The 13,359-nt window shown below is 37.2% G+C and overlaps 1 long non-coding RNA gene across 2 annotated transcripts in view; it reads right to left on the minus strand.

Moving 5' to 3' along the window:
- Positions 1-9,896, minus strand: part of LOC120099269 (uncharacterized) — a 41,655-nt gene extending 31,759 nt beyond the window's left edge. For both annotated transcript variants that reach the window (XR_005498344.2, XR_005498343.2), the window contains exon 1: positions 9,779-9,896. This is a non-coding gene — a long non-coding RNA (uncharacterized LOC120099269). The remainder of the gene's footprint in view (positions 1-9,778) is intronic.
- Between the last annotated feature and the right edge of the window lie 3,463 nt (positions 9,897-13,359).

A 13,359-nucleotide genomic window follows, 5' to 3' on the forward strand; every position in this document is an offset into this window, starting at 1 on the left:
TAGTATGTTTAGATATGGGCCTTGAATTCCTGATCTTTCCAGGACTTTTATCATGAAGGGGTGTTGAATTTTGTCAAATGCTTTCTCAGCATCTAATGAAATGACCAAGTGGTTCTTATCTTTCAGTTTGTTTATATTGTGGATTACATTGATGGATTTTCATATATTATACCATCCTTGCATCCCTGCAGTGAACCCTACTTGATCATTATGTATCATCATGTTGATGTGTTCTTGGATTCGGTTTACAAGAATTTTATTGAGTATTTTTGTGTCAATATTCATAAGGGAAATTGGTCTGAAGTTCTCTTTCTTTTTTGGGTCTTTGTGTGGTTTTGGTATACGAGTAATTGTGGCTTCATAGAAGGAATTTGGTAGTGATCCATCTGTTTCTATTTTGTGGAATAATTTGCACAGTATTGGTATGAGGTCTTCTATGACGTTCTGATAGAATTCTGTACTGAACCCATCTGGACCTGGGCTCTTTTTGGATGTGAGACTTTTAATAAATGCTTCTATTTCTTTAAGAGTTATGGGATTGTTTAGATGGTTTATTTTTTCCTGATTTAACTTTGGTACCTTGTATCTGTCTAGAAAACTGTGCATTTTCTCCAGATTTTTCAGTTTTGTTGAATATAGGGTTTTGTAGTAGGATCTGATGATTTTTTTTTAAATTTCTTCAGATTCTGTTGTTATGTCTCCCTTTTCATTTCTGCTTTTGTTAATTTGGATACACTCTCTATGACCTCTTATTAGTCTGACTAAGGTTTTATCTCTCTTGTTGATTTTCTCAAAGAACCAGCTCCTGCTTTTGTTGATTTTTTTATAGTCCTTTTTTGTTTCTACTTGGTTGATTTCAGTTCTGAGTTTGATTGTTTCCTGACTTCTACTCCTCTTGGGTTTATTAATGTTTGTTCTAGAGCTTTAATTGTGCTGTGAAGCTACTGACATATGCTCTCTCCTGTTTCTTTTTGCAGGCACTCAGAGCTATGACTTTTCCTCTTAGTACCACTTTCATTGTGTCCCATAAATTTGAGAATGTTGTATCTTCATTTTCATTAAATTCTAAGAAGTCTTTAATTTCTTTCTTTATTTCTTCCTTCACCAAGTTATCATTGAGTAGAGCATTGTTCAACTTCCATGTATATGTGGGCATTCTGTCATTATTGTTGTTATTGAAGACTAGTCTTAGTGTGTGGTGATCTAATAGGATGCATGGGATTATCTCTATCTTCCTGTATCTGTTGAGGCCTGTTTTGTGACCGATTATATGGTCAATTTTTGGAGAAATTTCCATGAGGTGCTGAGAAGAAGGTATATCCTTTTGTTTTAGGATGGATTGTTCTATAAATGTCTTTCAAATGCATTTGGTTCATAACTTCTGTTAGTTTCTCTTTCCATGATCTCTCAAGTGATGAGAGTGGGGTATTGAAATCTTCTACTATTATCGTGTGAGGTGCAATGTGTGCTTTGAGCTTTAGTAAGGTTTCTTTTATGAATGTAGATGCCCTTTCATTTGGAGCATAGATATTTAGGATTGAGAGTTCATCTTGGTGGATTTTTCCTTTGATGAATATGAAGTGCCCTTCCTTATCTTTTTTTTAATGACTTTTGGTTGAAAGTCAATTTTATTTGATATTATAATGGCAACTCCAGATTGTTTCTTTGGGTCATTTGCTTGGAAAATTGTTTTCCAGTCATTTACTCTGAGGTAGTGTCTTTCTTTGTCCCTGAGGTGTGTTTCCTGCATGCAGCAAAATGCTGGGTCCTCTTTACATATCCAGTCTGTTAGTCTATGCCTTTTTCTTGGGGAATTGAGTCCATTGATGTTGAGAGATATGAAGGAATAGTGATTGTTGCTTCCTGGTATTTTCATTGGTAGAGGTGGAATTATGTTTATTTTTCTCTCTTTTGGTTCATTGCAAGGAAATTATATTATTGCTTTCTGTATGGTGTAATTTCTCTCCTTGTGTCAGTGCTTTTCATCTATTATCTTTGTAGGGCTGAATTTGTATAAAGATATTGTGTAAATTTGGTTTTGTCATGGAATATCTTGGTTTCTCCATCTATGTTAATTAAGAGTTTTGCTGGATACAGTAACTTGGTCTGGCATTTGTGTTCTCTTCGTGGCTGCATGACATCTATCTGGGATCTTCTGGCTATCATAGTCTCTGGTGAGAAGTCTGGTGTAATTCTTATAGTTCTGCCTTTAAATGTCACTTAACCTTTTTCCCTTACTGCTTTTAATATTCTTTCTTTGTTTTGTGCATTCAGTGTTTTAATTATTATATGACGGGAGGAATTTCTCTTCTGGTCCAATCTATGTAGAGTTCTGTAGGCTTCTTCTACGCTTATGAGCATCTCTTTCTTTAGGTTAGGGAAGTTTTCTTCTACAATTTTGTTGAATATATTTACTGGCCCCTTAAGTTGGGAGACTTCAATTTCTTCCATACTTATTACTTTTAGGTTTTATCTCCTCATTATGTCCTGGATTTCTTGCAAGTTTTGGGCTTGGAGTTTTTGCATTTTACATTAACCTTGACAGTTGTGTCGATGTTTTCTATGGTATCTTCTTCCCCTGAGATTATCTCTTCTATCTCTTGTATTCTGTTGATGATGCTTGTATCTACAGCTTCTTTTCTCTTCTTTGGTCTTCTATGTCCAGGGTTGTCTCTTTTTGTGCTTTCTTTGTTGTTTTTATTTCCATTTTCAATTCCTTCACCTGTTTGGTTGTGTTGTCCTATAATTCTTTCAGGGATTTTCGTGTTTCCACTCTCAGGGCTTCTACCTGTTTATTTGTGCTTTCCTGCATTTCTCTAAGGGAGTTCTTTATGTCTTTCTTAAAGTCCTCTATCATTACCAAAAAATATGATTTCAAGTCTAAATCTTGCTTTTCTGATGTGTTTGGATATCCAGTATTTTCTTTGGTGGGAGTACTGGGCTCTGATGATGCCAAGTGGTCTTGGTTTCTGTTGCTTAGGTTCCTGTGCTTGCCTCTAGCCATTGGGTTGTCTCTGGTGTTTGCTTATCTTGCTGTTTCTGGGAGTGACTTGACCCTGCTGCAGGCCTCTGTGTCAGGACTCCTGTAGAGCAGTTTTCCTGTTTTCTTTCAGCCTTTCTTGAGAACAGGTGCTCTGCTCTCAGCTGTAGAGCTGCTCCTGGAGACTGTCATCCAGCTCTAGGCACCGGCAGGAATCAAAGGGTCCTGCCCCTGATTGCTTGTGTAGGTCCTTGCACCCCTCGAGCTCAGTTGGCATTATGTGATTCCCTCTTGTGTCTGTACTGTGGGCAGAGCATTCTCCTCTGACTTCTCAGGAGTATCCACACTTCTGAGGTTCCAGCTCTCTCCCCTACAGGATTTGGGTGCAGGGACCTGTCTGGCCTGATCACATTGGTCCTGGGAGCAGACCAGAATCATGGGTACTGGTGGCTGTCTGTTCCTATATGCCTGTGTCCAGAGGCACCATGCAGTTTCCCCTTGGACCAGGGATGTGGGCCAAGGTGTGCAGAGGTGGCAGTCTGTCCTGCGGCCTCGGGATGTCTGCACTCCTGGGTAGTCTGCTCTCTTCTCCATGGGATTTGGGTGCAGGGAGATCCTATTTTTAGTTTTTAAGGGACACATATACACATTCATTTTCTCTAATAATTGAACTAATTTAAATGCTATGCAGTAGTATGTGAAGATCAATTATTCTGTATAATATCATGAGTGTTTGTTATTTTCTTTTTTGATAATAGCCACTCAAACTTGTATAAAATATAGTCTCATGTAGCTTTAATTTGCACTATCATTGTGGCTAACTATATTGAGATCATTAAATATAATCATTAGCCATTTTCTTTTATTCTTTCGAGATATGCCTCTTAGGTAACTTGCTGGTATTGATTGAAGTACTTCAGGTGCTTTGTTGTTATGTTTTTAAGTATATATATGTAGCCATTGCAATCAACAATTATTAAATTTAGATATTGAGTTTAAGTGTGTTAACTTTTGTCTTTTCGGTAATTATGAAATATTAGAAGAGATTACTTGAAAATTATAGAAAACAAATCTAAATAACACTGAAACTAACACATTATGTACATATACATAAACATATTTTCATGCAAACATTTCAGATGCTGGTGTTGGAGATAATTGGTAATATAATATCATTATAATCAATTTTTAGCTTCTGAAGAAAGAAATTGAAGATCTCAGAAGCTGGAAATATCTCTCATATTCACAGATGGCAGTATTAATATAGTAAAAATGGCCATTTTGCCAAATGCAACCTACAGTTTCAATGCAATTACCATCAAAATTAAAACCCGATGCTTCATAGAGTTAGAAAGAACAATTTTCTTTTCTTTTCTTTTTTTTTATTATTAACTTGAGTATTTCTTATATACATTTCGAGTGTTATTCCCTTTCCCGGTTTCCGGGCAAACATCCCCCTAATCCCTCCCCCTCCCCTTCTTTATGGGTGTTCCCCTCCCCATCCTAGCCCCATTGCCGCCCTCCCCCCAACAATCTAGTTCACTGGGGGTTCAGTCTTAGCAGGACCAAGGGCTTCCCCTTCCACTGGTGATCTTACTAGAATATTCATTGCTACCTATGAGGTCAGAGTCCAGGGTCAGTCCATGTATAGTCTTTAGGTAGTGGCTTAGTCCCTGGAAGCTCTGGTTGCTTGGCATTGTTGTACATATGGGGTCTCGAGCCCCTTCAAGCTCTTCCAGTTCTTTCTCTGATTCCTTCAACGGGGGTCCTATTCTCAGTTCAGTGGTTTGCTGCTGGCATTCGCCTCTGTATTTGCTGTATTCTGGCTGTGTCTCTCAGGAGCGATCTACATCCAGCTCCTGTCGGTCTGCACTTCTTTGCTTCATCCATCTTGTCTAATTGGGTGGCTGTATATGTATGGGCCAAATGTGGGGCAGGCTCTGAATGGGTGTTCCTTCAGTCTATGTTTTAATCTTTGCCTCTCTCTTCCCTGCCAAGGGTATTCTTGTTCCCCTTTTAAAGAAGGAGTGAAGCATTCACATTTTGATCATCCGTCTTGAGTTTCATTTGTTCTAGGCATCTAGGGTAATTCAAGCATTTGGGCTAATAGCCACTTATCAATGAGTGCATACCATGTATGTCTTTCTGTGATTGGGTTAGCTCACTCAGGATGATATTTTCCAGTTCCAAACATTTGCCTACAAATTTCATAAAGTCATTATTTTTGATAGCTGAGTAATATTCCATTGTGTAGATATACCACATTTTTTGTATCCATTCCTCTGTTGAAGGGCATCTGGGTTCTTTCCAGCTTCTGGCTATTATAAATAAGGCTGCGATGAACGTAGTGGAGCACGTGTCTTTTTTATATGTTGGGGCATCTTTTGGGTATATGCCCAAGAGAGGTATAGCTGGATCCTCAGGCAGTTCAATGTCCAATTTTCTGAGGAACCTCCAGACTGATTTCCAGAATGGTTGTACCAGTTTGCAACCCCACCAACAATGAAGGAGTGTTCCTCTTTCTCAGCATCCTCACCAGCATTTGCTGTCACCTGAGTTTTTGATCTTAGCCATTCTCACTGGTGTGAGGTGAAATCTCAGGGTTGTTTTGATTTGCATAAGAACCATTTTCGAATTTGTTAGGAATAACAACAAACTCAGGATAGTGAAAACTATCCTCAACAATAAAAGAACTTTTGGGGGAAACACCATCACTGACCTCAAGCTTTATTACAGAGCAATAGTGATAACAACTGTATGGTAAGAGACAGGCAGATAGCTCAGTGGTATAGAATTGAAGACCCAGAAATGAAACCAAATACCTCTGGTCACTTGATCATTGATAAAGGCGCTAAACCTATACAGTGGGAAAAAAGATTGCATTTTCAACAAATGGTGCTGGCTCAACTCTAGGTCAGCATGTAGAGGAATGCAAATCAATCCATTATTAGCACCCTGTATAAAGCTTAAGTCCAAGTGGATCAAGGACCTCCACATAAAACCAGTGCCCCACATGTGGCCCATACATATACAGCCATCCAATTAGACAATATGGATGAAGCAAAGAAGTGCAGGCCGACAGGAGCCAGATGTAGATCACTCCTGAGAGACACAGCCAGAATACAGCAAATACAGAGGTGAATGCCAGCAGCAAACCACTGAACTGAGAACGGGACCCCCGTTGAAGGAATCAGAGAAAGAACTGGAAGAGCTTGAAGGAGCTCGAGACCCCTTATGAACAACAATGCCAAGCAACCAGAGCTTCCAGGAACTAAGCCACTACCTAAAGATTATACATGGACTGAACCTGCACTCTGACCTCATAGGTAGCAATGAATATTCTAGTAAGATCACCAGTGGAAGGGGAATCCCTTGGTCCTGCTAAGACTGAACCCCCAGTGAACTAGATTGTTGGGGGAAGGGCGGCAATAGGCGGAGGATGGGGAGGGGAACACCCATAAAGAAGGGGAGGGGGAGGAATTAGGGGGATGTTTGCCTGGAAATCGGGAAAGGGAATAACACTTGAAATGTAAATAAGAAATACTCAAGTTAATAAAAAAAAAAACTAGTATACTGTAAAAAAAAAGATAAATTCAAAATAATAGAAGAAAAAATCGGGAAGAGCCTCAAACACATGGGCGCTGGAGAAAATTTCCTGAACAGAACAATGGCTTATGCTCTAAGATCAAGAAATGGGACATCATCAAATTGCAAAGCTTCTGTAAGGCAAAGGACAATGTCATTAGGACAAAACAACAGACAATAGATTGGGAAAAGATTTTTAACAATCCTACATCAGATGGAGAGCTAATATCCAATATATACAAAGAAGTCAAGAAGTTAGACTCCAGAGAGATAAATATCTTATTAACAAATGGGGTACAGAGATAAACAAAGAATTCTCAGCTGAGGAATATTTGAATGTCTGAGAAGTATCTAAAGAAACTTTCGACATCCTTAGTAATTGGGGAAATGCATATCAAAACAACCCTGAGATTCTACCTCACACCAGTTAAAGTGGCTAAGATCAAAAGCTCAGGTGATTACAGACCAAGAGATGCTGATGAGGATGTGAAGAAAGAGGAACACTCCTCCACTGTTGGTGGAATTGCTATCTGGAAAAACTACTCTGGAAATCAGTCTGAGGGATCCTCAGAAAATTGGACATAACACTACCTGAGGACCTAGCTATACCACTCCTAGGTGTATATCCAAATGATGCTCCAATATATAACAAAGACGCGTGCTCCAATATTTTCATAGCAGCCTTATTTATAATAGCCAGAAGCTGGAAAGAACCCAGATGTCCTTCAACAGAGGAAAGGATATAGAAAATGTGGTACATCTATGCTATGGAATACTACCAAGCTATCAAAAACAATGACTTCATGAAATGCATAGGCGAATAGAAGGGGCTAGAAAATATCATCCTGAGTGAGGCAACCCAATCACAAAAAAAAACAACAAACAGACAAACAAACAAACAAACAAACAAAAAAACACATTTGTATGCTGTCATTGATAAGTGGATAGCCTAAAATCTTGAATTTCCCAAGACGCAATCTGCAGACCATATGAAGCCCAAGAAGAATAACAACCAAAGTGAGGATGCTTTATTCCTGAAAAGGGGAATACAAATTTTCATAGGGGGATATATGGAGACAATATTTGGAATAGAGGCAGAAAGAATGGTAATTCAGTGTCTGCCTGACATGGGATGCCACCCATTTTCATACAGCTGCCAAAAGAAGACAATATTGATGATGCCAAGAAGTGCATGCTGACAGGAACCTGATACAGCCATCTCCTGAGAGGCCCAGCCAGAGCATGTCAAATACAGAGGCAGTCATTCATTGAAGTCAGAATGGGATTCCCCACTGGAGAAACTAGAGAGAGGACTGAGGAAGATGAAGGGATTTACAACCCCATAAGCAAGACAAAACCAACCAGAGATCCCAAGGACTAAACAACCTCCAAAGAGTACACAAGATCAGACCCATAGCTCTAGATGCATATGTAGCAGAGAATGGCCTTGTTAAGCACCCATGGAAATAGAAGCCCTTGCCCGGCCAAGGCTGGACCTCTCCAGTGTTGGGGAATACCAGGGCAGAGAGCCAGGAAGGTTGAGTGTTCGTGGAGTGGGAACACCCTCATAGAAGAAGTGCTAGGGACATGGAATAGAGGCATTATTGTAGGAAAACCACAAACATTTGAAATGTAAATAAAAATATTCAATAAAAAATAGAAACAAAGGAAGACTCAGTCAGCAACATGGATGTGAATTCACCAATGGTGACTTCTTAGTGGCATTTCTTGATACATACATTATAAGTACTAGAGACAAACATTACACTGTATTAATATTACACCATCCTCTGTGTTAGTTATCTCACTACTTTTGATAGCATTATTACCTTGAGATTTTTTATTATGGAAGCTAGAGTACTTTGGAATTACTGAAATATAAACTTATTCTTTATACAATTTCATCTCATAGGCATGTAATTTTCTTCCAAAATTATCTTGTGAGAATTATATGTTTCTGCATTTCATATATTATTGATTAGGGAATCAATAAAAGAAGTGTTACAATTGATCAAAATTCAATGAATTCTTTGGTATCGTCATACTTTTCACTCCCCTTGTCATAGAGTCAATGGAACAATACCCTTTTAAGTACTAAGTTCTTGCATTAGGCAATTTTCTTCTTCTTACTTGGTTAAAATAACTTTTTCTAGGATGTTCTAAATAATATCTAATAAAATTATGATCTTATAGAATATAATACCATTTCATATGTCTATGAGTGTACGAGGAATTAAGAAACAGAAATAAAATACAATCACTCTGCTATACCCAATGACCACATGATTTTCCCTTGCTCTTCCACCCTTATTCATGCAGACCTAAAGGTCTAAGATCATGAAATAATGAAACAATTTCATTGAATTAGAATGCTATGTGGCATCCTTTATAGACTACTTGTGCCACTAAAGAAACAAAGATATTTCAGTCCTCTCTGGTACACTTGATTTTGAGAACTGCATAATATAAATATAGTAATATAAATAAAGAAATATAAATAAGAAAGGGTATATTTACAATTTAGAATGTTTTAGGGCAATGATTAACATGTATATAATGAAATTTAAGGTCATTAGAAAAGTAAAGAATGCTTATGCAGGTAACACTACTAATGTATTAATGAAGGTTGGAATCACTTCAACAAGTAAAGAGGGCAATTCACTTGTACCAACTAAGTACAGAGAAATTATATAAAGTATAGAAGAAGGCAGAAATTATAAATGGTATTCTAGAGGTAGGTTGCTTTTTCTCTATCAATTAAAATATTAAAAATAAATTTTAAATAAGTACACGGTGGAAGTTAATATTTATTTAAAATATTGAAGTTTCCTTGACAGAGTAGTTATAAGAACTATGGAAATGAGATGATTAACATTAAGTTATTTTGTAGTTGTATATTGTTTATAGCATCATGCCTAGTAATTTGTAGTAAATCCATAAACACTGTCTATGTGCTTTCTCTATAACAGGGATTGGGCCTCATACTCTCTCCATGATCATGGTAGTAACTTAAATAAATTCCTGTCTTTGTGTATGAGTCAGGAACTAGACATATAGGATCCCTTGTTTTGGTGCACATTGTAAAAAAGACTATTGTTTGGCTAGAAAAAGTGTAGATTTCACCAATCCCTCTGCTCCTTGCAGTATAACGTATCAGAGAAACCCCATAAATGTAAGGAGAAATGATTTACCTTCCAGGAACTAAAAACTTACACATTGGGCCAAAAGCCAAAAGGAGATGGAAACTTCCTGCTTATTGTTAACGGGAAAAGCCACACACAAACCTCTAACTGTAGCTTATATGTTTCTTCAGGAAGACAACATCACTACAATATAAAATACATAGAAAAGAGGATTACCAGTTTATAAATATTTCCTTCGTATATTTTAGAACATGTCTGTGTATATAATTTTCTTCTTTCTATAATTCATTTGAAATGTATAGTACATATATTGATTATATAACAATGATTTTGAGCATCATGTGATGTTTTAAAACTTATTTTATGTGCATATGATTTTTGTGCATTTCTTTGTATACCATCAGGTCAGAAGAGGGCTTCAGAGCATAAGAGTCCCTGAGACTGGAATTGTAGATGATAGTGCGTAACTACTGGGTGCTGAGATTTGAAATCCATCCCTCTTGGCTGCCTGTGCTCTTACCCACTGAAATATTTTTTCCAGTTTTTGCATTCTTATTTCTACATCATAGTTAAATTTAGCTTGATTTCAAATAAACACATAAAATTTAAAAGGATTTTTATCTCCTATACTCTGGAGGAATTATGCATAATTATTCTACCTAAAACAGATTTACATTTTAGGTGGAATATGATTTTCCTGTTTTCTTTGGAGACAAAACATGGTTTGTAGAGATGCTTATAGGCAACCATTGAAAAGCACAGTTGGTTTTCAGGGTTAATATGAAATACCAACTTCACTAGGTCATGAGTTAATCAGATATGTACTCAAACATTATCCCAGGCATGCCTTTGAGATTATCTCCAGAGGATATTAACATTTGCGCTCCTATGCAGAGCAAGTAATCCTCCTTGTTAGTGCGAATGTACTTTATCCAATTTGTTGTAGGTCTGACTTGAGCAGTAAGGTTGTCACTTGCTTAAATACGCTCAAATTCCTCCTGTTTTAATGTCTTTGATCTGGACCTCAGTAATTTTCATGTCTGGGTTATCAAACTGAATGAAATATTAGCTGTACCTACATCTCAATGTCACCAGGATTCAGTACAATCTGCTTCTCAGATCTTCAGACACAGATTGTAAATGTACCATTGGTGTTCCTAATAGTTCAGTTTGTATATGACAGTAAACATAACACTTCTCAAACACTAAAATTTGTGGTTCACTTCTTTTAATAAAATATTTTCTTCATATTTATATTTGAAAAATATACAAACACATATACACATTTCCTTACATGGCATACATACATTCAAAATCTCTTATCTACATATCTTATCAGTCCCAGGTGTCAGAGTACAGACTATGAAATTTCTGAGCTTTCATGAGCCTATCGCATAAATCATATATCCATATGTATATATGTGCATACACCATACACAAAATCCTTGACATGTACATACAGGCATATACACATACAGACAGAGACACACACACATATCACTTGACTTACAGTGGGATTGTGTACTTTATATGTATTTTTGGGGTTATAAGATTTTTTATTTGATTTGTGAATAGTTGGATTCACACTTATATCACTGTCAAACTAGTACCAGAAACCAGCAGCAAATTATTGCAATTCTTTTCTCATGGAAAATAGTACAGGTAGTAAAAGAATAGGTTAATAAAGTATATATTTAACAATTGAAACAATTGTGGTCATAAAAGATGGCTCCATCAGTAAAGTGCTTGGTAGGTAAGCACAAGGACACGAATTTTGATTTCCAGTTTCAAAATGAAAAAGCTGAGCATGGTGACATGTATATATAATACCAGCACTAGGGTGGCAGAGACAAGAGTTTTATCAAGTTCTTGAAAGTCAGGCTAGACAATTTTGTAAGCTCCAATTTTAGTAAGACTCAAAAAGAAGACTCATCTCAAAAAGAAGATAGTGATGAAATTTCGGAAGGCATATGTGGCTTTCTTGATCTTCAATTATAGAGGCACATGTATGCCTACATCCTCACAGATGTGCACATTTACATGAACATGCATACCTATGCCATTCATACAAAGAGAAATATTTGCACATGAAATAACAAGTTCAAGTGCACAAACACATAAACACACAGTTCATTCATTATTGTGTTATTTAGAGATAATGATATTCAGTTAAGATTTGTTACAGATACATTAAATTTAATTCAATAACAGGAAGCTAGTGCTTCTTTTTATGTCTACCCTCTTTTATTGATAACAGTATAGTATTTTTGTAAGTGATTCAAATAAATAGCATATATTAGCAATGAAAGTCACTGTAGAATATTCACTGCTTTTCTATCCCTATTGAAATTATTGCTATTATATTTGAATGAAAAGGTCCTGTTAATTAAAAATAAAGTGACATTTTGTATTCAAGCAGGAAATAAACATATATTTCAGTAAACTTAATAAAATGGATTCATAAAATATATTGAAAATGCACTGCTTTATATAATAGTAAATGAAAACATAATCATTTAAGTTTCTGTTGTGTGTAAAATGATATTTAAAAGAATGAGTTATATTTGCCAACTTTCCAAAGCTTATCTACATAGTACTATTCTACAATAGGTTGCGAAATCTTCACTATAATCTATTGCTGCTTAAAGTAGAGTAGTCTGGCATTTTTTTTTATTAACTTGAGTATTTCTTATATACATTTCGAGTGTTATTCCCTTTCCCGGTTTCCGGGCAAACATCCCCCTCCCCCCTCCCCTTCCTTATGGGTGTTCCCCTCCCAACCCTCCCCCCATTGCCGCCCTCTCCCCATAGACTAGTTCACTAGTTCAGTCTTAGCAGGACCCAAGGCTTCCCCTTCCACTGGTGCTCTTACTAGGATATTCATTGCTACCTATGGGGTCAGAGTCCAGGGTCAGTCCATGTATAGTCTTTAGGTAGTGGCTTAGTCGCTGGAAGCTCTGGTTGCTTGGCATTGTTGTACTTTTGGGGTCTCGAGCCCCTTCAAGCTCTTCCAGTTCTTTCTCTGATTCCTTCAATAGGGGACCTATTCTCAGTTCAGTGGTTTGCTGCTGGCATTCGCCTCTGTATTTGCTGTATTCTGGCTGTGTCTCTCAGGAGAGATCTACATCCGGCTCCTGTTGGTCTGCACGTCTTTGCTTCATCCATCTTGTCTAATTGGGTGGCTGTATATGTATGGGCCACATGTGGGGCAGGCTCTGAATGGGTGTTCCTTCAGTCTCTGTTTTAATCTTTGCCTCTCCCTTCCCTGCCAAGGGTATTCTTTTTCCTCATTTAAAGAAGGAGTGAAGCATTCACATTTTGATCATCCGTCTTGAGTTTCGTTTGTTCTAGGGATCTAGGGTAATTCAAGCATTTGGGCTAATAGCCACTTATCAATGAGTGCATACCATGTATGTCTTTCTGTGATTGGGTTAGCTCACTCAGGATGATATTTTCCAGTTCCAAACATTTGCCTACGAATTTCATAAACTCGTTGTTTTTGATAGCTGAGTAATATTCCATTGTGTAGATGTACCACATTTTCTGTATCCATTCCTCTGTTGAAGGGCATCTGGGTTCTTTCCATTTTCTGGCTATTATAAATAAGGCTGCGATGAACATAGTGGAGCACGTGTCTCTTTTATATGTTGA

Source organism: Rattus norvegicus, chromosome X (genome assembly GCF_036323735.1).
Source record: "Rattus norvegicus strain BN/NHsdMcwi chromosome X, GRCr8, whole genome shotgun sequence".
NCBI lineage: Eukaryota > Metazoa > Chordata > Mammalia > Rodentia > Muridae > Rattus > Rattus norvegicus.